Consider the following 8,583-nt stretch of genomic DNA (forward strand, 5'->3'; position numbering starts at 1 on the left):
ATTTTCCACCGACAGTATGGTGCAAATGAAAGGAATAAATTCGTTATTTCGTAAACCGGCAACTTTAAAAAAAATCCTGAAACAGGTCGATTTTTATTTTTAAGTTATGATATTGTGGCATATATGGTATACTAGTGACGTCACCCGTCTGGGCGTGATGACGTAATCTATGATTTTTTTAAATGAGAATAGGGGTAGTGTGGTAGCTCATTTGAAAGGTTCTTCAATTCTCTATTCAGTAATATAAAATTTACATAATTGTTTATACAAAGTGTCCTTCTACTTCTTTTTTTGTCAAATAATTTAATTTAATAAAAAAATTTTGGACACCCTGTATAAATAATTATGTAAATGTTTATATTACTGAATAGAAAATTGAAGAACCTTTCAAATGAGCTAGCACACGACCCCTATTCTCATTAAAAAAAATCATCGATTACGTCATCACGTCCAGATGGATGACGTCACTAGTATACCATATATGCCACAATATCATAACTTAAAAATAAAAATCGACCTGTTTCAGGATTTTTCCTTAAAGTCGCCGGTTTACGAAATAACGAATTTATTCCTTTCATTTGCACCATACTGTCGGTGGAAAATAGTGTCGCGCACGCTTGATTAGCAATTAAAAAACAAAGGAGTTTTGAATATTGTATTGCAAAAAAGTCTTCGGGATTTCATTAATAGATGTTTAAAGAATATCTACCTACCTTGGCAACATTCAAATTTTCAGTTTTTCACATAGTTTTTGAGGGTTAAAAATGGCCGATTTCGCAATTTTTCAATTTTTAATCGCTTATATGTCAAAAACTATCATTTTTAGAGAAAAGTCACTAAAGACCTTTTCTGTTTGGAATGACCCAAAAAACCTAAAAAAACTTTTTTCCATGCAAAAAAATAATTTTAGGAAAAAAACAAAACGTTTAAAAAATTTTTGACCACCTTTTGGTCCTGGCAACATGCAAATTTGTTAAAAGGGGTCCTTTTTGAGTAAGATTGTGCAAAAAATCCGAATTAGAATATTTTTCCTAGCGGATGCGCAGTGGCTTTCTGGACTAATTATATGTTCAACTAAATGTCATTTTTTAAGTCATTGGGTCTATTGAATAAAAATAAGTATTTGCTTTGACTTACAAGTATTTAAGTATTTACTTAATAGTAATTGAATAAAGTCATTTCTTTAACGCTTTATTTAAATATTATTAAGTAAATACTTAAATACGAGGAAGTAAAAGCAAATACTTATTTTTATTCTATAGACCCAATTTACGTTACTTCCTAATGCCCTCAAACAGTTGTAGTGGCATTTAAGAGTGCTCGACAGTGATTAAAATCCTCATATATACATTTCATCATGATAGACTACCAAAGAAAAAAGTATTTTCTACCCTTAATAACAATTTTGTGGTAATAGTTCTTGTTAAATTATAACTTGTTTTTTTTTTCAAGATATACCAATTACTCATTATATTGTTCAATTAAAAATGCACTAAAGAGGTTCTAAAACTGTATTCTTGTATTATTTTTAACTCAGAAATTATTTTCCATGGGATCAAACCACAATTGACTGTAACGAAAATAATTACATTTTATATCTTTTTAGACGTTTCGATTTCCAATATATAGTTTTAAAAAAAAACTCTGAAATAAAAATTATAGTCCAAGACGCAGCGCTGAAAAATTTCTCTAAATTTACTAAAGCTAGTTATTTCACAGTTGATTACCGTGATTGTGTCGAGAAACATACTGCGGTCGGTCAAGCGAAACGTGGAACAGGTGGTACTGACAGCTTGTCAAAGTTGCTTACCTGCGGAGGTAATTAAATCCATTTACTAAGGCTGAAAATCAGTACAGACATTCTAAATTGAGTATAAATAAAAGGTATTATAGTCGGTCAGCTGTATGACGGGACAGAGCCGGTCGGTCGGCCCCAATGAATGTACAGGGTTATTCACTATATTTTGACCCCCCTCTAAACTGCTTTATTTACAGAATTAGAAAAAAATGTAAAATACAAAACTTATTCAATTTTTAAATTATGATTTTTTGACATATATATCGTACTAGTGACGTCATCCATCTGGGCGTGATGACGTAATCGATTATTTTTTAAATGAGAATAGGGGTCGTGTGCTAGCTCATTTGAAAGGTTATTCAATTCCCTATTCAGTAATATAAACATTAACATGAGTGTTTATACAGGGTGTCCAAAAAAAAATTTTAATTAAATTAATTGTTTAATTAATAATTAAAAAAAATTTGGACACGATGCATAAATAATGATCTTAATGTTTATATTACTGCAAAGAGAGTTGAATAACCTTTCAAATGAGCTAGCACACGACCCCTATTCTCATTTTAAAAAATAGTCGATTACGTCATCACGTCCAGATGGATGACGTCACTAGTATACCATATATGCCACAATATCATAACTTAAAAATAAAAATCGACCTGTTTCAGGATTTTTCCTTAAAGTCGCCGGTTTACGAAATAACGAATTTATTCCTTTCATTTGCACCATACTGTCGGTGGAAAATAGTGTCGCGCACGCTTGATTAGCAATTAAAAAACAAAGGAGTTTTGAATATTGTATTGCAAAAAACTCTTCGGGATTTCATCAATCGATGTTTAAAGAATATCTACCTACCTTGGCAACATTCAAATTTTCAGTTTTTCACATAGTCTTTGAGGGTTAAAAATGGCCGATTTCGCAATTTTTCAATTTTTAATCGCTTATATGTCAAAAACTATCATTTTTAGAGAAAAGTCACTAAAGACCTTTTCTGTTTGGAATGACCCAAAAAACCTAAAAATACTTTTTTCCATGCAAAAAAAATAATTTTAGGAAAAAAACAAAAAAAAAACGTTTAAAAAATTTTTGACCACCTTTTGGTCCTGGCAACATGCAAATTTGTTAAAAGGAGTTCTTTTTGAGTAAGATTGTGCAAAAAATCCGAATTAGAATATTTTTCCTAGCGGATGCGCAGTGGCTTTCTGGACTAATTATATGTTCAACTAAATGTCTTTTTTTAAGTCATTGGGTCTATTGAATAAAAATAAGTATTTGCTTTGACTTACAAGTATTTAAGTATTGAATTTAAGTATTGAAGTAATAGTAATTGAATAAAGTCATTTCTTTAACGCTTTATTTAATTATTATTAAGTAAATACTTAAATATGAGGAAGTAGAAGCAAATACTTCTTTTTATTCTATAGACCCAATTTACGTTACTTCCTAATGCCCTCAAACAGTTGTAGTGGCATTTAAGAGTGCTCAACAGTGATTAAAATCCTCATATATACATTTCATCATGATAGACTACCAAAGAAAAAAGTATTTTCTACCCTTAATAACAATTTTGTGGTAATAGTTCTTGTTAAATTATAACTTGTTTTTTTTTTCAAGATATACCAATTACTCATTATATTGTTCAATTAAAAATGCACTAAAGAGGTTCTGAAACTTTATTCTTGTATTATTTTTAACTCAGAAATTATTTTCCATGGGATTAAACCACAATTGATTGTAACGAAAATAATTACATTTTATATCTTTTTAGACGTATCGATTTCCAATATATAGTTTTAAAAAACTCTGAAATAAAAATTATAGTCCAAGAGGCAGCGCTGAAAAATTTCTCTAAATTTACTAAAGAGTTATTTCACAGTTGATTACTGTGATTGTGTAGAGACACATACTGCGGTCAGTCAAGCGAAACGTAGAACAGGTGGTAATACTGACAACTTGCCAAAGTTGATTACCTGCGGAGGTAATTAAATCCATTTACTAAGGCTGAAAATCAGTACAGACATTCTAAATTGAGTATAAATAAAAGTTATTATAGTCGGTCAGCTGTATGACGGGACAGAGTCGGTCGGTCGGCCCCAATTAATGTACAGGGTTATTCACTATATTTTGACCCCCTCTAAACTGCTTTATTTACAGAATTAGAAAAAAATGTAAAATACAAAACTTATTCAATTTTTAAATTATGATTTTTTGACATATATATCGTACTAGTGACGTCATCCATCTGGGCGTGATGACGTAATCGACCATTTTTTAAATAAGAATAGGGGTCGTGTGCTAGCTCATTTGAAAGGTTATTCAATTCCCTATTCAGTAATATAAACATTAACATGAGTGTTTATACAGGGTGTCCAAAAAAAATTTTTTAATTAAATTAATTGTTTAATTAATAATTTAAAAAAAAATTTGGACACCCTGTATAAATAATGATCTTAATGATTATATTACTGCAAAGAGAGTTGAATAACCTTTCAAATTAGCTAGCACACGACCCCTATTCTCATTTAAAAAAATAGTCGATTACATCATCACGTCCAGATGGATGACGTCACTAGTACGATATATATGTCAAAAAATCATAATTAAAAAATCGAATAACTTTTGTATTTTACAAAAATCAAATCGTCAAAATATAGTGAATAACTCTGTACATTCATTGGGGCCGACCGACCGACTCCGTCCCGTCATACAGCTGACCGACCATAATAACTTTTATTTATATTCAATTTAGAATGTGTGTACTGATTTTCAGCCTTAGTAAATGGATTTAATTACCTCAGCAGGTAAGCAACTTTGACAAGCTGTCAGTACCACCTGTTCTATGTTTCGCTTGACCGACCGCAGTATGTTTCTCTACACAATCACGGTAATCAACTGTGAAAAAAACTAGCTTTAATAAATTCAGAGAGATTTTTCGGCGCTGCCTCTCCGTCTATTATGAATGATTTTAAACTGTAAATGTTTATAATTTACGGAGGGTGGTAGTAGCAGGATTTCCTAGCAAACACAGTAAAATTTGAACAAAGGAGGAATTGTTTCCTTGATCACTGAAAACCATTTTCTCTAAAGTGAAATTGTCTCAGACTGTCTTTTGCAGCTGCCTCTTTTCGATTTACTGATTTTGCAAGGTTCAACCAAGTGACATAGTTCTTGCTTATAGTTGCAAAAAGAAAGAACCTTATATCTAAGTACCCCATTTTTAAATCTGAGGAATAAAGAATAGGAATTATAGTTAAAGAACTTATACACAGAAATTATTAGTAAATTTAATTTTTACGGTTTGGTATTACAATTTACAATTGGTAAAATTGTTCTTTTGTAGAATTATCGTTTTGGGATATCTATATGTTTCGTAATTGGTTTATCTTGTAAAATAAGTAAATTTACTTTAATATAATGCGTTTTATGTAGTATCCGAATGTAGATAGGAAAATCGTATATAAACGTTTTTTAAAATTGAATGTTTGGTGTTTGTTGTTTTTTGTGGAACAATGTTCTTCAGTCATTGAAAAAGAAACTCTCACGGAACACCAAAATAAGTAAAGTAAAACAAGAGACAGTATTAAATGTAAATTTTAAAAGATTGGAAGAAATAATTGATTAAACTTAATTGTGATGTTTATATGTTTGTGATATTTTAAGGTATTATTATGTGATAAAAAGATTTTTTCCCAATTTCAATGTTGATTTAACTATGTAGTTCTACGTATTCATGTCACAGTTTGAATGATAGATAATTATTTAATACTAGTGATATGCGACAGGGGAAAGAATCAATTACCCCATAGTCACTGCACTCATTTTTTTTACTTCCTTCTATTTTATCGTATTTTCCTCTAATTTTTTCTGATTACTCTATTTTTTTCTGAACCCTTCTGTTTTTTTTCTGACTCCTTCCTATTTTTCTGGCACTCTACAATTTCTTCTGACACACTCCAATTTTTTCTGACTCCTTCAAATTTATTTTTCATTACACATATAGATTTCAAAAACGAAAGACAATAAATAACGGCGCGTGGCACTTGCGGCAGAAGTGACTAGTTCTTATAGCGCGTTATGAGGGCAGTCAATGAGGGTATGTGGCACCGAATTCCATCCTACTATATCGATTTACATGATATTTTCACAGTAAATAGGGAATAGCCCAAGAAACAAAGTCTACCCTATGCCGATGTGTGCTTTTATCTTAGGGGCGGTTCCCACGAAAATTTTTTGCTTAAATAACTATGGAAGTTGCTAGAGACCCTAACATTAAGCAAAAACTGTTCTATAATTTGTTTTTTTCGAAAACTCGATACTTTTTGAGTAATTTCTGGTTGAAAATTGGCCATTTTCATTGAAACAACACCTTTTCAAACGGTTTTTTGCGAATACCTTAAAAACTATGCATCTAACTAAAAAAACATATAAAACATTTTTGTAGCTTATAAAATAACAAAGAGATTCTTTCCTTTATTAATCTTCTAGTTATAACACAAAAAGAGATATGGTAAATGAAAAAAAAATTGTTTTCTTGGTGCTTGCTCAAATCAGTGTATTTAACTTGAAATAACAGAGAAACGGTCGATTTTGGGTGTATAATGCTACCAATAACTTTTGTTGTGCTTGAAAATACCTTTAAAATAAGCATTAAATGTCGATTACATTCAAACTATGCGAGATAAACTGTAAAAAATTTGCTAACTAACGTATTTTAAGAAAAAAATGGGAAGTATATTTAACCCCTCATCCACAAGAATTTAAATGCATCGTTTTCCTTCTACAATACATTTTACTATAGTGTTCTTTTTATGTTCAAAAAGTTGGGCGGGTTTAATATGAATGGTTTTTGAAAAAAATAAGATCAAATTATTGAGCGCATTTTTAAATTTTCTTAAAAATCTTCCTATTTCTCCATGTAACTCGAAAATGATAAGAGATGCCAAAAAAAGATGCCATACAAAAATGTAGGTTTCTACTAGATAAACATTTTGATTTTATTTTTTATAACAGTATCTCTTATCATTTTCAAGTTATATGGAGAAAAAGGAAGATTTTTAAGAAAATTTAAATATGCGCTCTATAATTTGATCTTGTTTTTTTCAAAAACCATTTCTTTTAAACCCGCTCAACTTTTTGAACATAAAAATAACACTGTAGTAAAATGTATTGTAGAAGGAAAACGATGCATTTAAATTCTTGTGGATGGGGGGTTAAATATACTTCTCAATTTTTTTCTTAAAATTCGTTAGTCATCAATTTTTTGCAGCATATCTCGTTTAGTTTGAATGTAATCGACATTTAATATTGCTTATTTGAAAGGACTTTTCAAGCATAATAAAAGGTATTGGTAGCATTATACACCTAAAATCGACCGATTCTCTGTTATTTCAAGTTGAATACACTGATTTGAGCATACACCAAAAAAACAAACTCTATAACTAGAAGATTGAAGAAGGAACGAATCTCTGTTTTTTATGAGCTACAAAAATGTTTTATATAATTTTTTTAGTTAGATGCATTGTTTTTAAGGTATTCGCCAAAAACCGTTGGAAAAGGTGTATATTTTAATGAAAATGGCCAATTTTCAACCACGAATAACCCAAAAAGTATAGTTTTCGAAAAAAAATTATAGAACAGTTTTTGCTTAGAATTAGGTTCTCTAGCAACTTCCGTAGTTGTTTAACCAAAAAATTTTCCACCCCCGAGAAGGGGTGGGAACCGCCCCCAAGACAAAAGCACACATCGGCATAGGGTAGACTTTGAATAATGAGATATTTTCAGGCTATTCCAAAAATTTCATTAAAATCCATGCAGTAGGATAGAATTCGGAGGTAATAACCTGTTCTTGCTCTCATTGACTGCCCTATATATACTATTAAAATTTTGTTCTGTTTATCACTGAAGTATTATCGTGCCATCATGCTATGTATATTCAACAAAACCAACTTCGTACGACCTTTGATTTTGTCTGCGAATGATTCGAACTCATTCTCGGTCGACGTAAAAAAATAAATAGACACGAAGATAGCTGCGGTCTTTAGTGACGTCAATCTTAAGGACTATATAACTGTGTATCAATATAACATTGTTGTTTTTAGTATTTTCTTTACAATTTCATCACATTTTCTCACCTTTTAAACCTTCCTTGGATTTCTACAAATGTTTTAAAATTGAAATTCGCTAAATCGGTTCAGTTATTCTGAAGCTGTTATAAAAAGGATATAAAAAATAAACGTCATTTATTGTTCACATATCGACAAATGTCTCGGACAGACTGCGTGACTTGTCACATTAGGTTTTTATAAGATTTGATATTTTTATTAAAAAATAAGTACCTACCTAAAGTTGACAAATCTGTGAATTTATTGTACAATTGCCAAACATACAGAATATTTTCTTGATCATTTCATTCATAGGAGATTTTGACCAATAGAAAGCTACAGAAATAAAAATTACAGGGATTACTTCATTCATAGGAGATTCTGACCAATAGAAAGCTACATAAATCTAAATTAAATCGATTATTTTTTAATGATTTTAACTTTCAATCGTATAGTAAGATATTTGATCACGTGTTTAATTCTGTCCAATCAGATTAAAATTATACTGAGAATTATCTACTGTAGAAAATTACCGATAGAATTTTTTTAAGTAGATTGTTTCTGTTTAATGGCAACCAGTTCCTAGTTTTGACAACTGTCACATTTAAGAAAATATCCATAATATACGTATTAAAAAATAATCTTACGAATATCACACGACAGTAAGAAAAAATAAGAAAATAA

This window comes from Diabrotica virgifera, chromosome 3 (assembly GCF_917563875.1).
Source record: "Diabrotica virgifera virgifera chromosome 3, PGI_DIABVI_V3a".
NCBI classification, from domain to species: domain Eukaryota; kingdom Metazoa; phylum Arthropoda; class Insecta; order Coleoptera; family Chrysomelidae; genus Diabrotica; species Diabrotica virgifera.